The following is a 26,681-nucleotide window of genomic DNA, read 5'->3' on the forward strand; positions in this document are numbered from 1 at the left end:
CTCGCCGGGCAGAAGGCCCACGTGTTGAGTAACTTGGTGCACCGAGACAATCGTGCCTACTACCGATCAAAGTAAGTAACCTGGCAGTAGTGAAGCTGGTTAAATCACATAATAAAAGCTGCTCTTCCGATCCACACTGTATACCAGTTGGGTTCCTTTCAGAGTATGCTTGTCAGTCGTACAGAACAGCTCGCTGGACAAAAGATCCTACTCAAAGACTGGAGAGTTGCACAGGTCACACGAATATTCAAGAAATATGGTAGGAGGAATCCACTAAATTACACGCCCACATCAGTGACGTCGATATGCAGCAGGATTTTGGAACACAGTAAGAGAGGTCACAGTTCGAAATAATTGACGGAAAGTCATCGAGTGAAACTAAAGTGATTCCTGGCGTTCCCCAAGATAATGTTATAGGCCCTCTGCTGATCCTTATCTATATAAATGATCTGAGCTGTCGTCTTAGGTCGTTTTGCAGATGATGCTGTCGTTTATCGACTAGTAAAGTCAAGAGAAAGTCAAAACATAATGCAAACCGATTTAGAAAAGATGTCTGTATGATGCGAAAATTGTTAACTGACCCTAAATAATGAAAAGTGCGAGGTCGTCCACATGAGTGCTGAAAGGAATCCGTTAAAGTTGGGTTACACGATAAAACAGTCTAATGCAAAAGTCGTAAATACGACTAAATAGGTAGAGCAACGTCGGAAAACTACGGATTCGACAGCGGTACACAGCAGACACGGGTCGGTTACTGTTACGTGTGACCCTTTGACACGTTTTCTAGGTAGTAGGTCGTAAATGTAGCAAGTTCGGTTGAAATGACTCTCTCTCTCTCTCTCTCTCTCTCTCTCTCTCTCTCTCTCTCTCTCTCTTGTGTAATGTTTAGGGAATAGATCGTGTACGCCAGCTTTGATTTTCCCGGCGGGCTTCCTTCTGCAACGTTCTAATCGTCAAGTGTCAAAACGGGGTTGCTTTATTTTCGTGTGCACATGCGTGTTAAATACGAGTAAATGTTGATGAATAGGGAGACGCTGTTGTAGTATGGGATGGCTTTATTCGACGCATTTTACACAGCGTTTGACTTGCTGCCTCTGGATCGGAGACTGGGGCAGTGGCGTCACAGACGGACTTGTTCTTTCGTTTTCCGCTCTCAGCAGTGCCTACTTTTCGACCGTGACGAGTGCAGAGGTGTGCCTGTGTGGAGAGTGGTGGCCGGCTCTATCAGTTTCGCGACACAAGGACGCGCAAAACTATCCGGCGTGACGCGCAACCCGACACGGCCGCCAGCCGCCAGTCGCCGCAGCCCCGCCCTGCAACACGACCTGCCGCCGCCGCCGCCGCCGCCGCCGCCGCCGCCGCCCTCTCCCGCGGCCTTCTGAGGCAGCCGGCGTCTGTGTGTGCACGAGCGCCGCTCCGCTGCCAGTGTCCAGCAGTGCCGTGTCGCCCGCCCCCACGTTGCGCCCTGCAATCGCTTCGCTCGTCCCATTTTTAATTTTTGCGCGCCTACAAGATTCCGGCAGACGCCCCCGCCGCGTCCCGCCCATGCCGCTGTTCTGAGCTCGTGACGCTCCTCTCTCTCTGCCCACTGTGTACCGGCTTCTGACAGCCAGCGTCCGGCTTCCCATTATACAACTTCGGCAGCTGCTACAACCGTTCACAGGGCGGAGTGTTGGACTCACACACGAAAATAAAACACGGGACTCCGGGAAGCAGAAAGTAGGTTTGTACACTCGACTACAGCAGGCACATGGGCTCACCACATTCGTAATGAAGACAACGAGGTTCGGATTTCTGTAAAGAGCAGACTGGAAGATACTAAAGTTACATCGTGTAGACAAAATGGCCAAACAAGGGCGCCATCGTCCGATGTTGGATTGTTGCCACATGTATTCGAGATGACGTCCATAGATGCGGCAACGTCGCAGTGACGTCATGGCGAGAAGTTCAAATTTTGGCGAGGAAATAGTTCAGTTGCGCTACCTCAACTAACCTAACGCCTCCTCTCCCCCCCCCCCCCCCTCCTCCTCCATCTGGAAATTCGCCGGAAAAAGACTCAGTCCGTGCTCAGCTGCCAGATAGAATGGACGTAAGTCTTTATTTTGTATGCTTTGTTTGTCTAAACAATTTGAGTTGTCGTAGGCACTGTGTTCACCGTGAGGTCTGGAGTCCAACTGAGCCAGTCCACAGTACGGCACCAGAGTGCGCTGGCGTCCCTCCCACGCTCCCCCCCTCCCCCCCGTAACGCAACCCAAGATGGCGGCCTGGGGGGGGGGGGAAATATGGCGAGAGAAGCACTCAGTCTAAGTTAGGTGCTGGACTTGGAGAACAAAGGTAATTGTTTATTGTGTTCATTGGACAAGATGTGAGTGCTGGACAAGGAGGAGTATATTAGTATCTGAAGACGGTGTCGATAGCAATGATGTTTGGTGAAGACGAACCCACTTCATAAAATAATGCAAATGGGGCTAAGTTGCACTTCGCAACTCATGCTGGTAAATGTGTGTCCTTTAAGCGTAGATCATTCGATGACAGTCCAGTAAGTGAGAACCTTGAGCCCAGGGTCTCCGCGCCCCGCTCTGAGAGAGGCATCGCGCCGCGCCGGCTTACCGCGCAGGCACGCGGTAGCCGCTCAGCACTTGCCGTCGTGTTGCAAACACCCTCGGCCATCCTCCTCCACATCCCCGGCTCACGGGTACCCTTTGTCGTTCAACAGGAACTGCTTCACGAGTTACTACAACTGGTGTTGCTCAATATCTTCACGTAAACAACTTGAAGATCTCACAGGAACTAAATGTACCACTGCACCAAGAGACACAGAGACAGAGAGAGAGAGAACTTTGCTGATGACGCGAGAATATTTAAACACTTACACATTTCATTCCGGGGAATACCGCCACCCGCGCCCTGTATAAGGAAAAGATTGCGACACAGTTATGAATCCGTCCCAGAGACACTTGGCGCGCTTTTTTGGGAATAGCCTTGTCTTCGAGCACGAACTACTTCAGGAATTACTAAATCCAATGGAATATGTCTCTAAACGCATTTTCGAAAAGACCGCTGCACAGTTGTTTGCCTCAATTTTGAAATGTATACCGCCACACTTCAACACTGACTCTATAAAAGGTCGCTGCACACTTGTGAAACCTCTCTGAGACATTTCACACACTTTTGTGGGAAACAGATCCCGAAACCAACATCAGCTGCAGTAGTGACTTTACGCACCAAAAATATCCCTGTAACTCTAAACAGGGCGCTCGCCACTTTTCGAGTTTTAGCTGCTTGTCTCGAGGCGCTGCGAGAGAGAGACAGAAATTTCTTGAGTCCTACAGCTGCTGTGGTGGGCATCACTTTCCTGAAACGTGTAGCGGGCTTAGTTTATATTTGCTGCTGCTGCTGCTACTGCAGTCAGGGACATTGTTTTATCCTCGTTTCTCGAAGCACTGCCTAAGCACAGATGGGAAAATCAGAACAATTATACCAACAGAATTCGAAGCACTGTCCTCTGGTATTCTCGTGTCTCGAAACAATTCACCATTTTGTAACCTATCTCCTACAGTAAAATACCAATGTGGTTCTACACAGTCCCCATGTGTCCTGTAGCTGTTCCTCAGACTCTGTCCTCCCTACAGCTTTGTTCATGTGATCCAATTTTAATCGGAACTGAGCACAAGTCGGAGAGCCTTGTATCTACCACCTTCTGCAAACCGTGCATAAACACGTCGAGCTGAGGTAAAGCGACAGGGCCGTATTTTGACCACTCGGTGGGAATGGGAACATGTTGATGTAGTTCTGCTAACCGTGTACGATGTGTAAGGTCAGCGCCAGACGAAACCTGCTCCTGCAACACGAGGTAGTATAAAGGACAGTACAACCAGTTACAAGAACTGCGAGGAGGACGACAATTTTTCTGTTGCATTGCAGTGTGCCTCCAAACTACATACAGGTACTGCAGTCCGAAGGAGATCTGCATTTCTTAGGGTGCATCCACGTCTGTTATCCAAACATTCTCTCTATCGTGTACCACCCAACAGAGGAAAAAAAACTATGAACTATAAAAGTTCCGCTAACTACGTGCGACAGGACAGAGAACTCAGTACATCTATCAGAAACAAATACCGTGTATGTGCTGCCACCGAGCATATGCGCCGACTCCCATTAAATATACAGGTATTGATCCACTCAGTCGCCTGCACAGACCAGTGTAAAGGTATTGTGGGGGGAGGACCGTATACCACAGGCTATACTATCAGTCGCAAGAGAGACTCCCTCTGTCATTGTTTTTTTCTGCTGTAACACGTCCAATCTGCGAATGACGCAGCTTTGTGCACCACCATACATTATATGTTTTTTCCACCATGACTTCGAAGTCTGTGTGAGGTACTAAACTAACCCACTGGCCCTCACAGAAACTGAACATCAAATGGTGCAGATTATCTTGTTGCTGCTACTACACCCATGCGCGAGGCAGGAGTCGAACATCCTGCGGGAGGGGCCGTGCAATCTGTGACGTGGCGCCTCAAACCGCGTGGCCACTCCCTGCTGCACAACACACACACTGGATGATTTTAAATAAAAGACAGTCACAACATATGGAAACTGGAAGAGTTTTGCGGCTTTGTGGTGATTGATTGCCTCTACATTTAAACTCGCCTTTCACAGTGACGGGATGGCTGATGGTTCAATGGTCAGTTTCGATTTAATCCTCATACAGCAGTCATATATGCGATCACTGTTTCGGTGCTAGCCATCCTCGGAAGCTGTTGCCTCTCCTCCGAGACTCTTTCTCCATCTCAAAAATGGTTCAAATGGCTCTGAGTACTATGGGTCTTAACATCTGAGATCGTCAGTCCCCTAGACTTAAAACTACTTAAACCTAACAAACCTAAGCACATCACACACAATCATTCCCGAGGCAGGATTCGAACCTGCGACCGTAGAGGCAGCGCAGTTCCTGACTGAAGCGCCAGGAACCGCTCGGCCACAGCGGCCGGCTTCTCCATCTCCAACAAGTGATGTCAGTCACTCATTATGTCGTAATCAATAGTGTACCTGTAGATGGATGAAATGGAAAAGATGCCATCGATGTGCTGTAATAATAAGCATCACAGTTGATAGTGTGATCAATTTTAGCAATTTTATTGTAATTTCAAATTTCTTTATCATCAGTAAAGTGCCCCTCCACTACTTTACACGGACCGTATACTTGATTGTGTATGTAGAAAGATGACTCTGCAGTATGACGATCCATTGTTAATTCTTGAACATATACATCAAAGTATACCAGACAGAGATCTACATATTTCTAGCAGTTGGATCATAGTGCGTATTTTACGATCTTTCACTGTGCGGATGGAAGTCGCTCTGGGTCTTGCGAAGAACTAGAGCGAGCCGAGTCGGCAAGTGCTCACGGTACCCATCCTGGTGCACAAGGTTTCTCCATATGTCCATGTCGAGGAGTTGTGTGCCCCTAGTAGTAGACATTAAAATGTCGTCATGTAACAGCAGACAGTTAAGAAGAAGAAGAAATAGTTGGTTTTTATGCATGATGGAGCCCCAGGCGGACAGAGTTTGAAGCATTTTACTTAATCAACTGCGCTATCAATTCTAAAGTATTGACTTACTGTAATGTCTACCGAGTGGATTCCCTGTACCAACGATATTCTCACAGTGCTACATCTGACTGCACCAAGCTCCACGTTGCACACGCAAATTGCCATTTCCTACCGGCTCATCTCGACGACTTCCGTCATATATTTCGAGACAAAGACATCCGTGCAATGCTTCTGTCGGACACCTGGCTTAGTACAAGCATTCCCACCAGTTCCATGAATATTGACGAGTATATTTTTCCAAGACACGACAAATGTAACAAACGAAGCGATGAAGTAGGGACTGACATACCATCTGAACGAAGAAAAACGACTGGAATATGTGTTCGTACAGATCTCAGCCCCTAACAGGACCTGTCGACTGTGTGTCCTCTATAAACCTCCTAAAGTTGGCGGCTCGACCTGTACTGAAACTGCCTTTTCAAGTCTCGAATCAACATGCGAGCATATAGTTATCTGTGGTGACACCAAGTAAAATTTTCTACACGACAGTCGCTTCATTGTGGAATGGTATGCTTTTTTCTTAAAATCTGACGCTAATGCAGCTTGCGCCTATCCGTCACACGACCAGCAGTCACACTCTCAGATATACATTTCCAGCGAAATCCCTAAAGAGAGTAATTCGTACCTGGCAAACATATGAAAGAAAGAAACCACAACTGACTACTTATAGAGGCTTCATATGCATAAATCTGTATGAACTTGCAGCTGAGGTGCAAGACATGTTTTGAGGGACAGCTTGTACTCCATTCCCGGAAGCGAAAGAAAATCTTCATTCTGTGTGCTTGTTTGGTGATGGAGATGTTTTGTAATTTAACAAGGATTTGTACGCAGTGAAAGCTGACCTTTTAGGATTATGTATGTAGTTTCTGTGAGGGCGTGGTTAATTTGTTCTGCGCAACACCGCTGCACGCCGGAGAGGACGCCATTCGGCTGTCCCTGCAGCTCAGCTCTCGAGCAAAGGAGCGCCACCACCTGATCGACTCGGTCGTCTTCTTCCTGGAGAGTTGGCGGTTTCCCAGCCAGCAGCTAAATCCTCGCTTCCTCGTACACTCTGCCACACCACATGGTCTACTATTGGCGTTTCCAAGTCGCCATTACTGCGACTCTGTTGCTGTATGCGCGCCTTAGTGCGACCAGTGCAGCGAGGAGCTTCTCCTTTTCGTGAATTTAATTACGATCCATCCCATAACCGCATCTCACGGTGTGTTGTATTTGCCACCTTTTCGAGCAATTTCGTTTTCGCCCGGAGTCTACACTTTCGGAGGCCTCACGAACGAGCCAGACTGGCATAGCGGGCCATCCGTGGAGGACGGGCGAGGACGGAGAGGGAGGAAGGCAGTCGCCCAGTGCTCGAGGGGCGACCGGAATGGCCCGTGTGCTTACCTGCTAGCGGAGGCGGCGGCGCGCTCCAAGCTTTGCCCAGCTAGCTCAGGCGCCTCTCTCTCTCTCTCTCTCTCTCTCTCTCTCTCTCTTGATGCTCGCGGGTCTGTTGTGTTTCGTCTGCGCCGTAATTAAAGATGAGGCGCGCACAGCGAAAGCAAAGACGGTAATGAGTGTAGAGGCGGCCAGGCGGCTGGATCCGCTGGCTCGGGTCGAGGGGCGCCGTTAATTAATCCCTTTAGCGAGGCCCCAGGCCCCGAACCTGCGCAGGCGCGTGGCCATCCGGCTGGCAGGAAGCCGAGCGTGACCACACGCAGTGTCTCCATAGGTATGCGGTTGGCGCAAACAATTCTTGACTACGACAAGCCTCGAGATTATACTGTGCTGCGAACGTTCGAAAAACACCTAACTTCTTCGATGTGCCGTAAGGAAACGTAAAATAACCTCTGTTACTACATTACTTCAGCAGACGATGCCGTTCGCTGCAGGGGTGTAGTAATTGGCCAATCGTAAGGAATTGCAGAAAGACTTACACGAAATTTACAGTCGTTGTACTGAAGAATAGCTTTGTGTAGAAACAACAAAAAGAAACAACGACTATGCGATTAGAACATTTGGAGTTCCACGTGTCGTTCAAATATTTAGCAGTATACTAACGAGGAACCCGCTGAGTGCGACGTCGTGAGTTCAATCTTTAGTAAGATTCATTTGAAACTCTTAACAATTACGACAGGAAAAATAATACTTGCTGATGACTCACCATGTGCATTGTTAGCACGGCGGAAAATGAGTGTCCGGATGGTGCAGAGATCAGCCTCCTATGCGATCCATGTATTACTCTTCACTAAATGGGCACGGTCGACATTCGAGAAATGTTAAGAACAAACCATCAACTTGCACCGCGAACACCGTATGAAGGCGCGCCACAGTGACCTCAAAGGTTCGCACCATCCACATTTAAGGAGAACTCCTTGGGAGTTACAGTGCAGTTCGTTCAGCTAGGTGTCCACTCTCAAACATTGCATACAAAATCGTACTGGTGTAACGGAGTGATGAGAAGTGATGGAATGTGGCGGCTTGCAACCGAATGCGAAACAGTCTGTCGTGGAGCGTATCTCTGGTGAAACTGGCTATCCGTTAAGGCGTAGCTGCAGTTAGTGCGGTAATGTGTTTTATAGGCACGGAAAAAACAAACATCCAGATGCTGAATTTATCCAGTGGTTGTAGGTGGTATGAACTGCAATGTGACACATTTCTCAGCAGGAATTGTTTGCTCTAAAGGAGTATCATTATTTACATGCAGAACAGGAATCAAGAAAATGCTATTGGCCAAAAGCATTGCTCATACCATAGTTATAGTTCTGTTACGCCCATTTTCCCATTCTTGCTTATTGTGACGTAAATAGTCGCTACTGTCGTTGCATTATTATGCACAAGAGAAAGATGTGAAGGGGGCAGAGCACCTTCCGCTTGTCGGAAGACAATAACTAACTTACCAGTCAGTTTACCATCCCAATTAACTGTCAGCATAATTGTATACGAGTGCGTTGAGGCGCTGATGTTAGTTGATTTTGATACAGCTCTCTTCCTACCTTTCCAGAGTTTCTTTCACATGCAATTACGCTTCAAATCCCGATTGGTCGGAGCTCAAAATAAATCGCTTACTGAACGATGGGATAAGTTTCTTTATCTAATCTACTAATTTACTGGCCGATTCCGCAGTTTGCATCGTCAAGTTGACGCTTTGTTTCAGATTTCGTTATCTTACGTCTTCCAATTCTGTAGCACTGTTTGAACTTGTGCAGCCATCCGCTGCTTCCCCTGTAATCTAAGCCACGCGCAGTTTGGTGTGCATAACGTAGCGGGCCACCGCCGTGCACGTCCTTCAGATTTATCGAGCCTTCTCGAAACACGCAAACGCCAGTTTTTCTATATAAAAAAAGTGCCTTCTTCTCCTTTCAACATCCTTAGTTTTTCATATGCACCATTCGGTCACGTTGCTGTCGGCTTATCCGGAATCCGTTGATAATGGTCTTTTTACTATGCTGCACAAGATCTTCCGTGTACGTAATTATGTTAAGTACCCGCTCCTTGGACAACAACTGTCCTTTACTATACAAAATTGTTAAGGTTTTCGTGGCCACTTGTTGACAAACTGCCTATTGGCTTCTGGCTCGGGTTCTTCGGCCGACGTTCACCTGATGATTTTACTGACGCTTCGCCAGCACGAGTGGTTGGCATTGCCAAAGCTTCACCCTCCATTGCCGGTGGTGAACTGGAGCCGAGCTCGCGGCCGCAGACTATACAGTATGTACCTGGCGCGCCGACGTCCGAGCCGTGGGGAAGAACAGCTCGGTGACTTCCTAAGACACTTGAACAGCCTCGACGCCAACATAAAATTAACCATCGAAGTAGAAAAGGACAAAAAATGCCATTTGTAGATGTGCTGGTCACAAGGGATGGCGAAAACCTGGGGCACAGCGTGTATCTAAATACACTGACCGATACCTGCACAAAGTATCAAACCAACACCCGAGCCAGAGAAGAGGCACGATTAATACGCTCGTAGCGCGAGCAGGACGAATATGTGAGCCTCAGCACCTCAGACGCGAAATGCAACACCTGGAAAGGGTTATGAGGAGCAATAGCTGCTCCACAAATTATATTAGGAGTGTAACAGAGCCAAACACTCGACGAAGTAAGGAATCAGAATAAGAAATGTCGGGTACGGCCTTTCTGCCCTACATTCCCAGAGTGACGGACAGAATCGGCCGTATATTGCGCAAACACGGCGTAAAGACGATTTTCCAACCGACAAGGAAGATCAAAGAGTGTCTTAGATAGGTAATGGAGAAAAGGGACCCACTTGCAATGTCGGGAATATACCGTATACCATGCACGTGCGGAAAAGTTTATGTCGGAATGACTGGACGATCAATCAACACCAGGATCAAAGAACGTAAGCGACATTTCAGGTCGAGGTAGGTGGAGAAATCGGCCGTGGCAGAGCACGCACTGAGTGAGACCGAGCACGTAATAAAATTCGCCCACACGGAAGTTCTGGCAGTAGAAAAGCATTATCACACCCGCTTCTTCAGAGAAGCTGTAGAAATACAAAAACACGCCAACAGCTTCAACAAGAAAGAGGAAAGCCTTAAGGTAAACGGATCCTGGCTTCCCGTACTGCAGCGAACGACAGTCGCAGGTAGCAAGAGGAGAACCGCACCGGAAATGACCGCGGAGAAGCCCTCGGACGTTGGCGCGCCGGGTACATATAGTCTGCGCCAGCGAGCTCGGCTCCAGTTCACCACCGGCAATGGAGGGTGGAGCTTCGACAATGCCAGCCCCTCGTGCTGGGGAAACGTCAGTAAAATCATCAGATGTACGTCGGCCGAAGAACCCGAGACAGAAGCCAAAAGGCTATGTTTGACAGCAAAAGGGATTTGTGGCTCCCTGTGCGCCATTGCTCGACACCTGTTTTAGTATCACTTACAAACACATGTTCGTTGCCCGCACAGTCGAGCGTATACGACACCGCACGTACCACTGACTCATCTTGCAGAAACGCCAATATTTCATCTGTCACTTGTTTCTCGCTTGCGAAATTCCTCGGGTTCCTTTCTGGCGAAATGGCAACTTCGGCAACTGTGTTGTAGATATAATGCCATGCTTGCTTTGTTAATCGCTGTCATTGCTCTGCTCTAGATCTGTAGCACTGTTGTGAGTCGGAGTTCAACGACGGTCCACAGCGTCACGCTGAGCACACCGGTGGACACCTTCAGTCCAGTCCGCTGTTGCCGTTGGCAGACAAATATTGTGGTCGCCTGGTGGACAATAAGCAAAGTGTCAAATGCCGTAAACATCGGTCTCTTGCGACTTGGCACTCGAGGCGTTCCTTGTAAAAAGAGAGATGAACTGATACGAGCCTGTAAAATCCGTGGTATGGAAGGCAAATAGCAGACTCAGGTTTTTTGGAATTATTCTGACAACGTTCAGTGTGTCAGTGAAGGAAATCGTATACGAGACGCCTATGCGATCAATTCTAGAGCACCGTTCCAGTGTTTGGAGTCATTATTAAGTGGCCATCGTGGCAGAAAACACGAATTTCCATCATAGCAAGTGGGCGTAACCCACAAGAAAATTAAAGATGTTCGTTAACTTGGATGGCATTCTCTGGAATGCACGTGACCCTGTCGGATAAATTCTGCATTCTAGGAGACCTGTGTGACAGTTGTGCCGCCGGTGTAGTCTTCCTCGCGTATGGATTGTGAGAATGAGACAAGAGAGACACAGTGAGGCCGGTAGGCAGTCATTTTAGCTTCGCTCAGTACGCTGGATCACAAAATGGCGAGTATGGGTAGCGTGGATGTAGACGAATAGTGCCGTGGTGCGAGGCTGCTTCTGCTTCCGTCGCTTTATGGGAGGTAACCGACGAGCAAATCAACAACATAGTCTGGAACGGGATGTCAGCCCTGAGGTTGCCGAAGCTGGGGTACTGAGCTGCCAGAGCGCAGCAGTCCACGGTCGACACGACGCACGAGGCTGGAGCGTGGCCGAGGTGAGTTTTCTGAGCCTGCTAAGCTGTCGGCTGCAGCAGCGGCAGGACGTAGACGCTCCGCCGAATCATGTTTTGGCCACAACGTCGTAGGAACACACGGAGTTGCCAGTCGGCCACAGTTTCCTAGAGCTGCCATCTGGAATCCACCTGTCGCAAATCACTGATTTGCTAGATGGTTTCGTGAACATACTCACCGTAACACGCCCTCGTTTCAAACTCTCCGATCTCACCGCCGTAAGAGCGATGTGTCGTGTTGAGATTACGAGATCTGGACGAGTAAAGCGGTGCGAATTCCTGCAACGAGGCCCCAGTGAGCTGAGCAGTACGGGAAGATAGGTGATCCCCAGTACCTTCTGTGCTGCGTTGACAGTCGGGACTGGCGCCCTGGAGTGTTGCCGGAATAAAATGATTTTCGTGAGTGGCAAGATTGCAGTGTCGGGACGCAGAGTTGGTGTCGTACTTACAAGTGGCTCGTTCTGCGTGGCGCCGGAGGAGGCAGTACTGCGACTGGAGAATGCCTCCGGCACTCGAGTGCAGCGCTGGATGCCGGTCGACTAGAGACGCATACACGCACTGTCGGCCAACAAACACACTCGTGTAACCTCAGTGTTTGCTGAGCTAACGTCATACGTAGCTCACGGCCTCTCTGGATTTCTACATCTTCATCTACACTGTATGATACGCGTGACATAGTGCACTGCACTATGCGGCAAGAGTGACAAGCGAAATATGTCGGTGCGCACTGTAATTTGTCTGGGCAGGCCGTACAGAACTGTGAGTACTCGGCTGTAACACGTTACAAGTTTTGTTTGCAAACTTTATACGAAGGCTTTCGCGTTACGGCTGCCGTCTGAAGCGTCTTCCAGTAAACGTTTCTCAGCATTTCTGTTTGGGTTACTTGTGTTTCAGTGAAACTAACGATCATTAGCGCTGTCCGTCTTTGTATAGTCACTTGTATTTGGTAAAGATTCTGCACACTAGAGCCGTATTGTAAGGTGGGCCTCAAAATGTTTTGCAAGGTTTTATAGCATGTGTCTATCCTCCCAAAAAGCCAAGTCTGCCAGTAAATTTCCTACGACCGAGCCTGTGTGATCATTCCATTTCGTACGTCCACGAATTGTCACTCCCGTTTATTTGTTTAATTTAACTGATTCCAGTCGTGACTCGCTGGTATTGTGGCCACAGGATATTACTGTTCCAAGTTGTCTGAAGTGCACAGTGATACACATCTGTACGTGCAAAGTAAGCTGCCAGCCTCTGCGCCAGTTTTAAATTTTGTCAGGATCTGATGGGATACCTGTGCAGCTTACGGGATTACTGCATCATCTCGAAAAAGTCTGAAGATACTATTATTGCAGTGTGACAGGGTACCGTCACAGTGCCTCGGGGCACACACGAAGCTACTTGCACCTCTATACTTCACTGTCCGAAGGAACTTTTGAGGAGGTTGTGGAGGCCGACATTTGTGATGTGGTGCCGACCTCAGGGACCGCAGCGCCTCTGAGACATGGCGCTGCACCAGCCTGGTGGCGCTGGCCGTGGGCGCGTAGCTGTGCCAGGGCAGAGGAAGCGGCTGCCCGCCGCCCACGGCTGCCGGCCCACGCGCCGGACGCCGCCCACAGCTGCCTCGCTGGCCACCTCGAGGCGAGCCTGCAGGAGGCCGCCGCGCCGGTCACTGTCTGTCAGCTGTCGGCGGTCCTTTCTCTGTGAAAATCCGCGCTTCCGACTGGATTCCGGCATCGCCTTCGTCAGGAAAGCAGCCCACTGCGGACCGAGTACCGTAATGACCGGCATGTAGGCTGCGAGCGCTGCGGCCAGAGGTGACGGCGGCGCCAGCGGACAAACTCGTCTCACTAAATGGCCGTCACATCGACCGCCGAACAAAATCGGAAAAATCTCACGTCTTCAGAGGGAGAGTCGTAGCTTCAGGGTTCCACGTGTTTACGACTTTTGTGTTAACCACAAACAATACGGACTACACACTCGCCAATGCATTGATACCGTGAGACTGCTTAAGTATTTTTTAACTGATTTTTCTCATGTAAGTAGAGCGGGCTATGGAACATTCTCGAGTCAGGTAGTTTCGAGCCAAATACCGGGCGCCTTGTTGGTGGGGGGATTAATGACAGCGGCTTTCCGGGGCCCAAACTCGCCTGACACACAAGGAAAACCCGCCGTTAACGTCAACTGGACCACGGAATTGGAACTATTTGTGTCTCGCCTTGTGTCGTGTGCCGCAGTACGAGTATGCTGCGTGTCGCGTTTTGTGGCCGGAAACGAAGGCACTGCGACTGCCACAAGTGGCGCACCGGCCTCGCGTTACGTTTGTGCCCACTCGAAACCTTCAGCGCCTGACAGACTTGCAGTGGCCGACTCGGCTGGCAGCGTAGCTTGTGATAAAGTGAAGAGCGAGCAAGCGAGTCCCCACTCTGGCTACCCTGGTACGTCACAGGGCGCTTCTACAGGCTGTTTCACAACGTAGTAGCGGCCCTGCCGCGCCCCGCGCCGCCGTCTACAGATACGTCGCGGCTGCCTTTATTTTTAGACAAATGCGTTAAGAGTATAAGGAAAACAAAAGACGATAGCATCTTCGAAACAAAACACAATAGAGTAATATTATTTACATAAGAACGGAAGTCAGGATTCTACTACAAACGTAGAACCGAATGTCTATTCATGTGAATGTATGTTCCTCTATTCGTAAGACGAACCATATACAGGGTCTTACAAAAAGGTACGGCCAAACTTTCAGAAAACATTCCTCACACACAAATAAAGAAAAGATGTTATCTGGACATGTGTCCGGAAACGCTTAATTTCCATGTTAGAGCTCATTTTAGTTTCGTCAGTATGTACTGTACTTCCTCGATTCACCGCCAGTTGGCACAATCGAAAGACGGTAATGTTGACTTCGGTGCTTGTGTTGACATGCGACTCGTTGCTCTACAGTACTAGCATCAAGCACATCAGTACGTAGCATCAACAGGTTAGTGTTCATCACGGCCGTGGTTTTGCAGTCAGTGCAATGTTTACAAATGCGGAGTTGGCAGATGCCCATTTGATGTATGGATTAGCACGGGGCAATAGCCGTGGCGCGGTACGTTTGTATCGAGACAGATTTCCAGAACGAAGGTGTCCCGACAGGAAGACGTTCGAAGCAATTGATCGGCGTCTTAGGGAGCACGGAACATTCCAGCCTATGACTCGCGACTGGGGAAGACCTAGAACGACGAGGACACCAGCAATGGACGAGGCAATTCTTCGTGCAGTTGACGATAACCCTAATGTCAGCGTTAGAGAAGTTGCAGCTGTAGAAGGTAACGTTGACCACATCACTGTATGGAGAGTGCTACGGGAGAACCAGTTGTTTCCCTACCATGTACAGCGTGTGCAGGCACTATCAGCAGCTGATTGGCCTCCAAGGGTACACTTCTGCGAATGGTTCCTCCAACAATGTGTCAACCTCATTTCAGTGCAAATGTTCTCTTTACGTATGAAGCTTCATTCCAACGTGATCAAATTGTAAATTTTCACAAACAACATGTGTGGGCTGACGAGAATCCGCACGCAATTGTGCAGTCACGTCATCAACACAGATTTTCTGTGAACGTTTGGGCAGGCATTGTTGGTGATGTCTTGATTGGGCCCATGATTAATGTGATTTGAAGAGAAGTAATAAAATGAGCTTTAACATGGAAAGTAAACATTTCCGGACACATGTCCACATAACATATTTTCTTTCCTTGTGTGTGAGGAATGTTTCCTGAAAGTTTGGCCGTACTTTTTTGTAACACCCTGTATAGTGCAATCAATCTGTAGAATTCAAGGCTTGTTTTTACTTTGTGTTTCTACTAAAAGGTGGAACTTTTCTTTGAAGGGCTGCATTGAAACTTATCAATTCTTGCAACACGAACAGTGTTTAAAAAATAGCCAGAAATTTATAATTTTGTGTGTTGTATTAGTTCCATTTGCACTGCTTTTTTTGTCACTGTCTTCGTAAAGATGTCTGAAAAGTATCTGTGCATATTTTGCATATTGGATATTACCTTGTTGTCAGCTGTCAAAAAGGTTATATGTGTTTTGGTAGCATCAACTCTTATTTGTTTTGTATAAAAGTAGATTAGAGATTTGTTCCAATATTGGCCACTATAATCCTATTGCTTCCGCTAACATTGTCCATAATGCCATCAACGCTAGGGCCCTGCCAACATTGTCCATAATGTCATCAACGCTAGGGCCCTGCCAACATTTTCTGTAAGTAATGTTGTTTTCCGCCGCCCGGGGTGGCCGAGCGGTTCTAGGCGCTACAGTCTGGAACCGCGTTACCGCTACGGTCGCAGGTTCGAATCCTGCCTCGGGCTTGGGTGTGTGTTGATGTCCTTAGGTTAGTTAGGTTTAAGTAGTTGTAAGTTCTAGGGAACTGATGGCCTCAGAACCATTTGATTAGTGTGTGTTATGGTCCTCATAAGTAGAGCTTTGTAGTAAATGTTGTGTTTATTAGTGACAATATCACCTGAAACATTGTCACGTAAGTAACATTTTGATGTTTTTATTCTTGCGCCCTTAAAGATACGAGAATTACACGCACTTTCAGCAAAAATATGCTTATTACTAAAAAAAAGGGTAAATATGACTTTATAGGCACAATAGCAATACAGTTTCTACACTGCAATGCCTAGATTCGTGCATAAATTGTTGTAAAGTTAACCGTAAAGATCAGGAGAAAAGCTGACTTGCCGTCAACAGCCGGGCCCTAATGAAAGTCGTGCGAGGAAAAGAAGCAGTCGCTGGGAAGGGATTTTAACAGTTACGCTCTCGATGATAGGCAAACCCTGTGCTGGTCTGCCACTGGCGTCTGACCAAAAGAAGCGCACGTCGTCGTATGTCGCCCACCAGCTGTGTGGAGCCGGCAGTGAAGACCGCTGGCTGACGAGCACTACTCGAGCATCGGCGGCGTGGACGTTTTGTCAGCCTTCTCTTTTGTGCGTGAACTGTAGTTCCGTCCAGTTGGCCTCGGCCTGGTATCAGCCGTTGATGCAACTACATTCCCTCGACATGCCGCGGTGCGTGCGGCGCTTCCTACCTCCGAGGTGTTCCCGCAGCTGCCTGCCGCCTAGAATGACGGGTCGCGTCCCGTGCGCAGTCGCAGCGCAGCTGCTGCCCTCTCCGGTAATTTGTTGTCTCGTTGGCCGAGCCGCAGAGCGGAGCAGAGCCGCGTCTGCCGCCTTCCGGATGTCTGACTGAGCACTCACCCACCCACACATCTCGTCCGTGCGTGTCTAACAGCTTATCGTGTTGTGTATCTTAAAGAAAGTTGTGTAGCATTTACCTCTTTATATACATCGTCGTTACTGGCTTCTCGATTTTCGTCCTGAACTTCTGTGAGCAGGGTGCGTAGACTCTAGAATCCATATTTTAGAACGATTTTCAGCAGCAGCGCATTTTCTACCGTCAAGTACGGACGTTTAGGAGTTCAATGTGACGGATACTTGGAGGTAAGGCGTTAATTATTTTGTGTTGTAAGTTTGGTGAAGTGTAAAATGTGACACGGAAGTAGCGTTGTCAGATTTTGTTCCTAATTACGACTCGCAAAGTTAAAAAAGAAGAGCATTTTGGTTATCAGTTCACGTCTGTCGGCGAATGGTCTCGCTTCGTCACACCGAAACAGCTTTTCGAAAGATACATCATTAGAATAGAAAGGGTTACGGATAAGAGAGACGTGAAAGAATTTCCCACCACTAAGCCGGAACTTTGCGAAAACACTTTGCGAACCGTCTTCCGAATACATCGTGCTAGTGCCCAAAGTCCGCTGCCGACGCGACATGTGCGTAACGTGGAGAACGACAGTCTGGTGAGAGCCGATCCTAAGTGTGTAGATTCCCCCACCAAAACATATTAACAAGGGTGCAGTGAGGTTCCAGCACGACATTACTGCACTACTAGGAAACCAGCAAGTACCGTAGTAAGTGGTCCGTCTGTTTTCTGTACGCTTCAGAAGCATCGGTTAAAAGAAACACGAAAAGGAAATTACAAAACACGAGTGAGTTAAAGTGGCCGTGTGGAGGGGATTAAACTGGCGGACGGTGTGCGGACACTTGCCACGACCTTACCTGCCCCGAAGGGTTGTGTCCCTTGTCTGCCCCTCCTCCTCCTCATCGCTGTCGTGCAGTAAAGTTACTTACTGAGCCTTTCCGCTGGTTTACTTAACATAGGACCAGAATCTCTTTGGGTTTTCTGCCACTTTTTTAGAGAGAATTTCGTTGTGGAAACTATTAAATGCATCTCGCATTGAAATCCGCTCCAAATTTGGAGCCTTACTAAAACTTCGCCAATCTTGGAGATTTTCCGTTCGTCTAAATTATACGTGCCTTTTTCGGTGCTCCTGCAGCAGCTTTCTGCCGTGTTTTGTGTACCGTGGGGTATCAGTTTCGTCTGTTATTAATTTATTTGCTATGAATCTCTGGAGCGCTCTTGATACTATTTCTTTGAACTTAAGCCACATATGGTCTTCACTTGCATAGTTTGGAAGGATTGGAGACTGTGTCTTAGAAAGACGCCAACCGATTTTTTAGCTGCTTTTATAAATATATAGCTTTCTCGTTTAGGTTTGGTGAATTTCTTTGTTACGGAATTGAGCCTCGCTCGACTGTGTGTTCACGAATCCCTATATCCGTCGTGATACTCAGGATTATTTGTGGCTAAGAGGTCAAGTGTGTTTTCGTAACTATTTACAATTTGAATGGCCTCGTGAATTAACTGTTCAAAATAATTTTAGAAAAAGCATTTAGAACAATTACGGAAGTTGTTTTCTATCTACAATAGGGTCTGAAAATGTGCTTTTGTCAACATACGGAAGGTAGATTGAAGTCACTGCCAACTATAATTGTATGAGTAGAGTACCTATTTGTGATGAGACTCATGTTTTCTTTTCTTTGAACTGTTCAGAAACTGTTTGATCTGAGACCGAGGGTCAGTAAAAGGAGCCAGTTATTAATTTATTCCGGTTGTCGAATATAATGTCGACCCATACTAAATCACAGGAACTATCTGCTTGAGTGTCGCTTGTGAGCTGAAACACACATTACGTTATTTTTTCCTTAAGTTGTCCTTTTTTCTGTTGTAGTGCAGATAATTACAATTACGGCTTTTCCCTCCAAAACCTAGGATGGTTTCTCTGTGACCCTGTAAACAGCAGAGCTAAACAATGTAGAACAACAACGTACGTTACAAGCATAGCATTCTGTATACTTCATTTTCCTATTTCTAACATTTTGAAATTGTACGTCGACTTTATATGACATGTCAATCATATATGTTCTTATGTCTATTTAGTGAACGTATTTTCAGTCATGTTTTGAACATTGTCACGCTACACTTTATTAACTAATGTTTCGCCGCAAGGGATATCGGATTTTAGAGAGTAAATTAATATGCAGTATGTCGTTCTTCTTTTCAAACATTTCCATTCCAATTTCTTCTTTCCTTGTTGTCTTTTGGGCATGCAGTTGTAGTAATTAAAGTAGGCACAAATGCAGTGATCAAAAAGAAATGATTAGCTTACATTCGCATTCTCTTTACATCGTTCCTTTCTTGTTGCTCCCATGCCGCTGGACTGTTTCTATCGCAATCAGTAAGCGTGAAAGGAAGCTACCCTACAAACAGAGGAATCTATATTTATACTTGGCAGAATTAATTACATACTGACATAATCGTCGGTATAGCTTTCGTTTCCCAAAAGTTATAAATATTTCGATTTCGGAAAAGAAGCTCTGTATTTCGGCAAGATGTAGAAGAAGAAGGTCCCTTACGTACTGGTTGTATCGAGTAAGATGTGGAGACGGCGGTCTGAAAGCGGACAGGAGTAGTGCGGGGAAGGGCGTCCCTTACCTGAGGGATCGCTACTCAAGCTACCTGGCGAAGGGGCAAGTGTGGCGAATGTCCGGCATTCCTGCCGGACAGCCCTGTGGCCTCCTGGGCTAGGCCTGCCTCCGCGCTGGGTGAGTGCGTGGCGCTCTCGCTGGCAGCTGCGGCTACAGTGTATACGCATTTTCTGAAGGCCGAGGCCGTGGAGGAGCGTTTGCAATTTGTGTTTTGCCCAGAATGAACTCGTCTGCGAGACGTTGCCGATTTTCACGAAGCTCTTCCGGCTGGTCCTGTGTGAACCTCAGGACTACTAGGAACGTAATAGTGTGAGGGGCGGCGCGCGTGTGGCTGTGTGTGCGTTACTCGGCGCCTCGGCCTCGTTCTTCTTAACGTAGGAGGCCCGCGTGCCGCCGGTCAGCCTCCTCAGCCCGGCATCCGCCTCCAGCAACTGCTGCGGCGCTGCTGCCAGCACGGAGGGCGAGCCGTGCAAGCGGGCTGCCGCCGCTGGCTCGCGGTCAGTCCAGCGCCGTGGACGCCGCTGCCGGCAGCCGTCTCGCCCTAAATCTGGGGCCGTAAAGCGCCGACGCCTGCGTCCCGGGCCACGCCCTTCCCTCCTCCTCCTCCTAATAATTCTTGCGCGCCCTTGTGTTGTGTTGGCTGGCGCGGACGTCCCGCGGACGGGCAGGCGCGTCCCCTCCCCTCCCCAGCTGCCCGCCTCGACAGCGTTGTGACTGCTGGCGTGCGGCGGCGGCGGCGGCGGCGGCGGCGGCTGTGGCCAGCGGTTGCCAGTTCGCCGGCCAGGGGAAGGGCGCGGCGCGCTCTTTAAACTCGCCTGCAGTGCGGCTGCGGTGGGCGGCGCGCTGCCCACGTCCACACTCACCTCACTGTGCCCAGCGGCACTTGCCAGTCCCCACTGCAAGCAAGGCACCGCCCGAGCGTACAACCTGGCGACGCTCCGGCTCCTGGGGCACTCTACTGCACCTGCCGCACTAATCACACAATTTCTACACGAAAATGGACGCGCGAGATACAGTTACTTCAACTCTGTTACCGTTCGTCGAAGAAGGACGGAGAAAATTGAGAGGAAGATTCTGGACTCGTCGACAGCTCGACCTGTTAATTGCTCATGAGGGACACTACATTCATTCTTCCCGCGCGCTATACGAGATTGGAATAATATAGAATTGTAAAGGTGGTTCCATGAACACTCTGCCAGGCACTTAAATGTGATTTTCAGTGTATCGATGTAGATGTAGATGTAGATATGGTGTACAACGATCTGAGATAACTACCAGTAGAGGTTTTACTCGCCAGCTCAGTTGAATCCCCATTACATTTTCAGTTTGCAATTGAGTACAGTTAAGCTATAGTGTCTCAGTGTCAATTTCCGCACATGCAGGATGAATCACCAAATACTTCCACCGCAAATATTGCGGAAATCGAAAGTGCTATTGATCTGCGGTTTTCACAGAATGGATTGGTATTCAGGGGCTCTTATTGTTAGTCGACAAACAGATTGTAGTAATACTAAGAAAGTGTACACACACACACACACTTTTTAATGGAACAATACCTATTGACATTAACAGACTAAAAGTAGGGTAAACTACAAAGAAGGTGCTGTTTGTTGCAGGATTCTAGTGTAAGTAATTTAGGAAATATGGTGTTTTCAAAACGTCGCGCTCACCCACACTCCTACAATAGCTACACACTGAAGAACCGGCACACACACACTACACTAGGCGACTGGCCGTCGCACGATGACCGCCGGCAGCGCCAGTACACGCCCCCACTCTCGTACGGAACGAATGCCGCACACGTGCTAGCATTTCTGCGGGAAAGTCCGAGTAGTGCGTCTTTGCATATGACCGGCTGCAGTCGGTATGCCATTGTAGGCAGTGTCTTTCAGCTTTCTCCACAGAAAAAACTCCGCGTGTGTCAAATCCAGGGAACGGGCCGACCGAGGTACAGGTCCACTCCATCCCATCCAACGGCTTGCGAACAACTCGTGAAGACGTGCTGTAGCACTTGCGCTGTGGGCTGGACTACCGTCATGTTCGTGCCCACATTCTTCCTAGTCTGTAGAGAAACGTCTTCTGCCATTATTGGAAGATGATCTGTTAGGAGACTGACTAGCAACCCGCGTTGCACTCGAGGAAGACAGAAGCACACTCTAAGGAACATAAAAACATCGTATCTAGCAACTATGCAGGTTGAATGCAGAAACAAAGAACACCAGCTGACATCCTGATTTACCCTACTTTTAGTTTGTTAATATCGATAGGCATTGTTCGATTCAGAAATGTGTATGTTTGCACAGAAGATACACTTCCTGAATATTATCTCTTGATTGGCTAACAGCACGAGCGCCTGACTGACAATCCATTCCGCGAAAACCGCACATCAGTAGTTGCAGGTGGCTCAGCCACATCCTCGACGCCACGCTGACCACGGCGTCACAGTCGAGTCACTCACTCACCTCGTCACACAGGTTTCCACATCGACATCCGTTTCGTAATTTCATTCGAATGGAAGAGGAGTTTTTTTCCCAAGATACTGACCACCACAGAAAAAATATTTAGCGACGACATATAAATACGAGAACATAGAAGAAAACCAACAGATAGGTATACAGTTTTTACAGAAACTTTCGTAATAGCAAAAACTTGTAGTGCGTGAGTTTTTGTTTCTTTCTGACCTACTGGCAGTCACGTTAAAGATTTCTGGCCACTGGGCAGAAAATCCAGTCGGTCGTTTATGCATCGAGAATTGCAGAAAATGCATTACTCATAATAAATAACATGGAGTATAGCAGATAATACTTGCATTAAATAAATAAGAACATATCAATTAGAGAAGATAAGTCGGGGAAAACTAAATGTCGCCAGGCAGACGTGGACCTACTAACTTTCGCCTGGCAGTTTGCAACGCTACCAATCACGTTATGCTTTTAATACGTCCGTGGTGATTGACCTACTTGCTACATAACTGACAGAAACGTCTGAAGGCTGTAGTCACACGAGTGCCGGTACGTAGATTAGTTAGCCGTCATTTTATTGTAGCAAATCGCAACGGAAACGACGTGTTTGCCAGAGATCCTCCGTGTGCCGGTGCTGTTAAACAGCTTATATTACTAGCACTTAGGTTGCAACAAATGAACCACCTGTGGCGTAATTCAACTCCGTGTCGCCCCCATACAGTGTGGCGTCTCCAGAGTTGTGCTCGTGGGGGGAAGCCGACGCTGCACCAGGCACAGAATGTTCTTCCTTCCACGCTTCGCAATGTATCCAGAATCGTTTTCACGTTCTGTGAAGGACGACTTAATATAATCGATTTTATGCATTTGTATCTTCTTAATCTTTAATTTGTTGCCACGCGGTTTGAGGCGCAATGTCACGGACTGCCGGAGGTTCTATTCCTCCTTCGGGCGTGGCAGTGTCCGCTGTTCTTAGCATAATTTAGTTTAAAGCAGTGTGTAAGTCTAGGGACCGATGACCTCAGCAGTTTGGTCCCTTAGGAATTCACACACATGTGAACGTTTTTATTTTAAAATTTTCGTGACGTTTGGCAAATGTTGCGTGACGATTTGGAGTTTTCCCTAGAGATGTTTTGCCACAAGATAGCCCACATGTCCAAAAATGGAAGTTGTCTGTATTATAAAATACCTGGACAAATATAAAACCTGCGCTGTGGGCTTAAGCAGCTTAGTCGATAAAAATTATTCGTCTGTGAGGAAGTGTAGTCTGTCGATGGAGAAAAATTATTTCGGATACTATTTGGCACTTGGAAAGAAATCGAGACGCAAAGGATAAAGCAGAAAGGCGATGTCTAGTGCCTCTTAAATATTGTTTGATCACACGGTTGTCATAACGGCTACTCCTGGCGAAACGGAGAGACCAAAATCAATAGAGATCTCACTAGCAAAATCCGTCTTCTTTTTTGTCGGTATTGTTTTCACTTCTCCAATTTTCGCGCATATGCCGCGTTGACACGGCAGTGAATGTCGTCCCACAACAAGCGCCTTTCTTCTGAGGAAAGTGTCTTCGGAAATGCGCATTTGCGAAACGAGAGAGCTTTTGGTGAGACAGGAAAGTGGATTTTATTATTAAGAGTTCCATTGTTCAATGTATATAAATGCATACGTTTCCTCGAGCAAGTCAAAATCGTGCACTGTTAATAGTGCTTTTGTCATTCGATGTCGTTACAGTGTTTTGATTTTCTGTATCGAGGACGGGTGGTGGTGACGTGTGTTGCACTGAATAGCGCTGTCTCCAGACACAGACACGGGCACAGCTGGCCGGATAGGCTGCAGTGGAGAGCAGAGTGGCTGCGCCGCCGCCGCCGTGCCCCCACCCGCGGGCCGCGCCCCCCACCACTGCCGCCGCCTGGGCTGTAATTTGTCGGGTCGAGTCCTTCCGGCCAGTGGCGTCTGCGTCGCGCGCGCACTCGGTCGGTTCTTCCGCAGCTGACCCCGCGACAGGGCGGAGCCGTCTGCCGTGGACTCGCTTCTAGGCCGTTGCCGCGGCGTTCGCGTGTAGCGCTCTTTACGGGCACCGCCTTTATTGCCCACCGAACGACGGGTGGCAGGTCACGCAGCGAAAGCGGCACACGCGTCGCCTACGAGAGGCGTGCCTCTCGGCTGTGGCCGACGTACGCCCGGCGGGCAGCCGCTGCCAGCCACTCGAAACTGCGCAGCCGACCAGTGTTTTGTGATACGTCTGTGAACAGTGCGAAACACTATCTCGTAGAACAGCCGTCGAAGGTCGTGACTCTCGCCGGAGACGTGGTGTACTGACAAATGCCAGAGAGGTGGCGGGCGCAGCGAGCTACTAGCAACGAGTGAGGGGCGCGACGCGCAGCCATGTCGGGCGCGTGCCTGGGGCCGGGGCCGGGGCCGGGCCTCCCGCAGGCGCCGTCCACGTCGACGTCGCGGCGGCGCCGGCAGGCCAGCGCCTACCTCAGCTTCAAGGAGCAGGAGCGCGAGCGGGAACGGCGCGGCCGCGGCGGCGGCTACGGCTACGGTTCGCTCAGCCGGCCGCTGCAGCGCGCCGACGACGACGGCGACGACGCGGCCATCCCGCTGTCGCTGCTGAGCCGCAGCGCGTCGGACGGCAACCTGCGCGCGCCGCCGCCGCGGCCCGGCCGCCTCGGCAGGTGCCTGCGGCTGCTCGGCAACAGCTGGAAGAACCTCCTGCAACGTGAGTGTGTGGCGCGGCGCCTGCCGCGGACAGCCCCAGTTGCGCCCTATCTTTGCCAACAAACCCTCTCAGTCGAGTCACATTTACGAGAGCGATTTGCTCCTAGCGTTTTATTCCCGTATACAGTCCCGCATGTCACGTCACCGCCAAAGTTGCGGGTATTCTGAAATGTGCGTGTGTGGTACCTCGACGGCGTTCGCTATGATGTACTACATATTTTGCAAAAAAATCGAAATGTAATTACAGAATGTAGGAACGAGCAATTATAGTTGAGTTTATTAACGAGCAGAGCAAAGCCGATGGTCGACGTTATTGACAAAAGTCGTGTGCTAAAGTCTCCATGTCCCAGACAACTCGGAACAAAAGGGAAATCATCTTCCAAACATTCCAAAGCATTGACGATTACTTACTCGAAAAAATAAGTTATTAGAGATATGTTATTTTTGTGGTCTTCACTCCAGAGACTGGTTTGATGCAGCTCTCCACGCTATCCTGTGCAAGCTTCTTCATCTCCCAGTACCTACTGCAACCGACATCCTTGTGAATCTGTTTAGTCTATTCATCTCTTGGTCTCCCTCTGCGATTTTCACCCTCTACACTGCCCCCCAATACAAAATTGGTGATCCCTTGATGCCTCAGAACATGCCCTACCAACCGATCCCTTCTTCTCGTCAAGTTGTGCCACAAATTTCTCTTCTATCCAATTCTTTTCGATACCTCGTCATTAGTTATCCGATCTACCCATCTAGTCTTCAGCATTCTTCTGTAGCACCACATTTCGAAACCTTCTGTTCTCTTTTTGTCTAAACTATTTATCGTCCATGTTTCACTTCCATACATGGGTTTCAGAAACGACTTCCTCACACTTAAATCTACACTTGATGTTAACAAATTTCTCTTCTTCAGAAATGCTTTCCTTGCGATTGCCAGTCTACATTTTATATCCTCTCTACTCCGATCATCATCAGTTATTTTACTCCCCAAATAGCAAAACTCCTTTACTACTTTAAGTGTCTCATTTCCTAATCTAATTCCCTCACAATCACCTGATTTAATTCGACTACATTCCATTATCCTAGTTTTTTTTTTCTTGTTCATCTTATACCTCCTTTCAAAATAATGTTCATTCCGTTCAACTGTTCTTCCAAGTCCTTTGCTGTCTCTGACAGAATTACAATGTCATCGGCGAACTTCAAAGTTTTTATTTCTTCTCCATGGATTTTAATTCCTACTACAAATTTTTCTTTTGTTTCCTTTACTGCTTGCTCAATATACAGATTGAATAACATCGGGGACAGGCTACAACCATGTCTCACTCCCTTCCCAACCACTGCTTCCCTTTCATGTCCCTCGACTCGTATAACCGCCATCTGGTTTCTGTACTAATTGTAAATAGCCTTTCGCTCCCTGTATTTTACCCCTGCCACCTTCAGAATTTGAGAGAGAGTATTCCAGTCAACATTGTCAAAAGCTTTCTCTAAGTCTACAAATACTATAAACGTAGGTTTGCCTTTCCTTAATCTATTTTCTAAGATAAACAGTAGGGTCAGTACTGCCTCACGTGTTCCAACATTTCTACGACATCGAAACTGATCTTTCCCGAGGTCGGCTTCTACCAGTTTTTCCACTTGTCTGTAAAGAATTCGTGTTAGTATTTTGCAGCAGTGGCTTATTAAACTGATAGGTCGGTAATTTTCACATCTGTCAACACCTGCTTTCTTTGGGATTGGATTTATTATATTCTTCTTGAAGTCTGAGGGTATTTCGCCTGTTTCATACATCATGCTCACCAGATGGTAGAGTTTTGTCAGGACTGGCTCTCCCAAGACCGTCAGCAGTTCTAATGGAATGTTGTCTACTCTCGGGGCCTTCATTCGACTTAATTCTTTCAATGCTCTGTCAAACTCTTCACACGGTATCGTATTTCCTATTTCATCTTCATCTACATTCTCTTCAATTTCTGTAATATAGTCCTTAAGAACATCGCCCTTGTATAGACCCTCTATATACTCCTTCCACCTTTGTGCTATCCCTTCTTTCCTTAGAACTGGGTTTCCATCTGAGCTC

General features: G+C 48.3%; 1 protein-coding gene across 6 annotated transcripts in view; it reads left to right on the top strand.

Annotated features, from left to right (window-relative positions):
- Positions 1-26,681, top strand: part of LOC124596493 (caskin-2) — a 967,843-nt gene that overhangs the window by 724,081 nt on the left and 217,081 nt on the right. The window contains exon 1 of one of the 6 annotated variants that reach the window (XM_047135649.1): positions 24,523-24,614. The exons of the other annotated variants lie outside the window; for them this stretch is intronic. The gene's annotated coding sequence lies outside the window, so the exon portion shown is untranslated. Of the gene's footprint in view, positions 1-24,522; positions 24,615-26,681 lie in introns of those variants that run through there. 6 annotated transcript variants of the gene reach the window in all.

This window comes from Schistocerca americana, chromosome 2 (assembly GCF_021461395.2).
Source record: "Schistocerca americana isolate TAMUIC-IGC-003095 chromosome 2, iqSchAmer2.1, whole genome shotgun sequence".
NCBI lineage: Eukaryota > Metazoa > Arthropoda > Insecta > Orthoptera > Acrididae > Schistocerca > Schistocerca americana.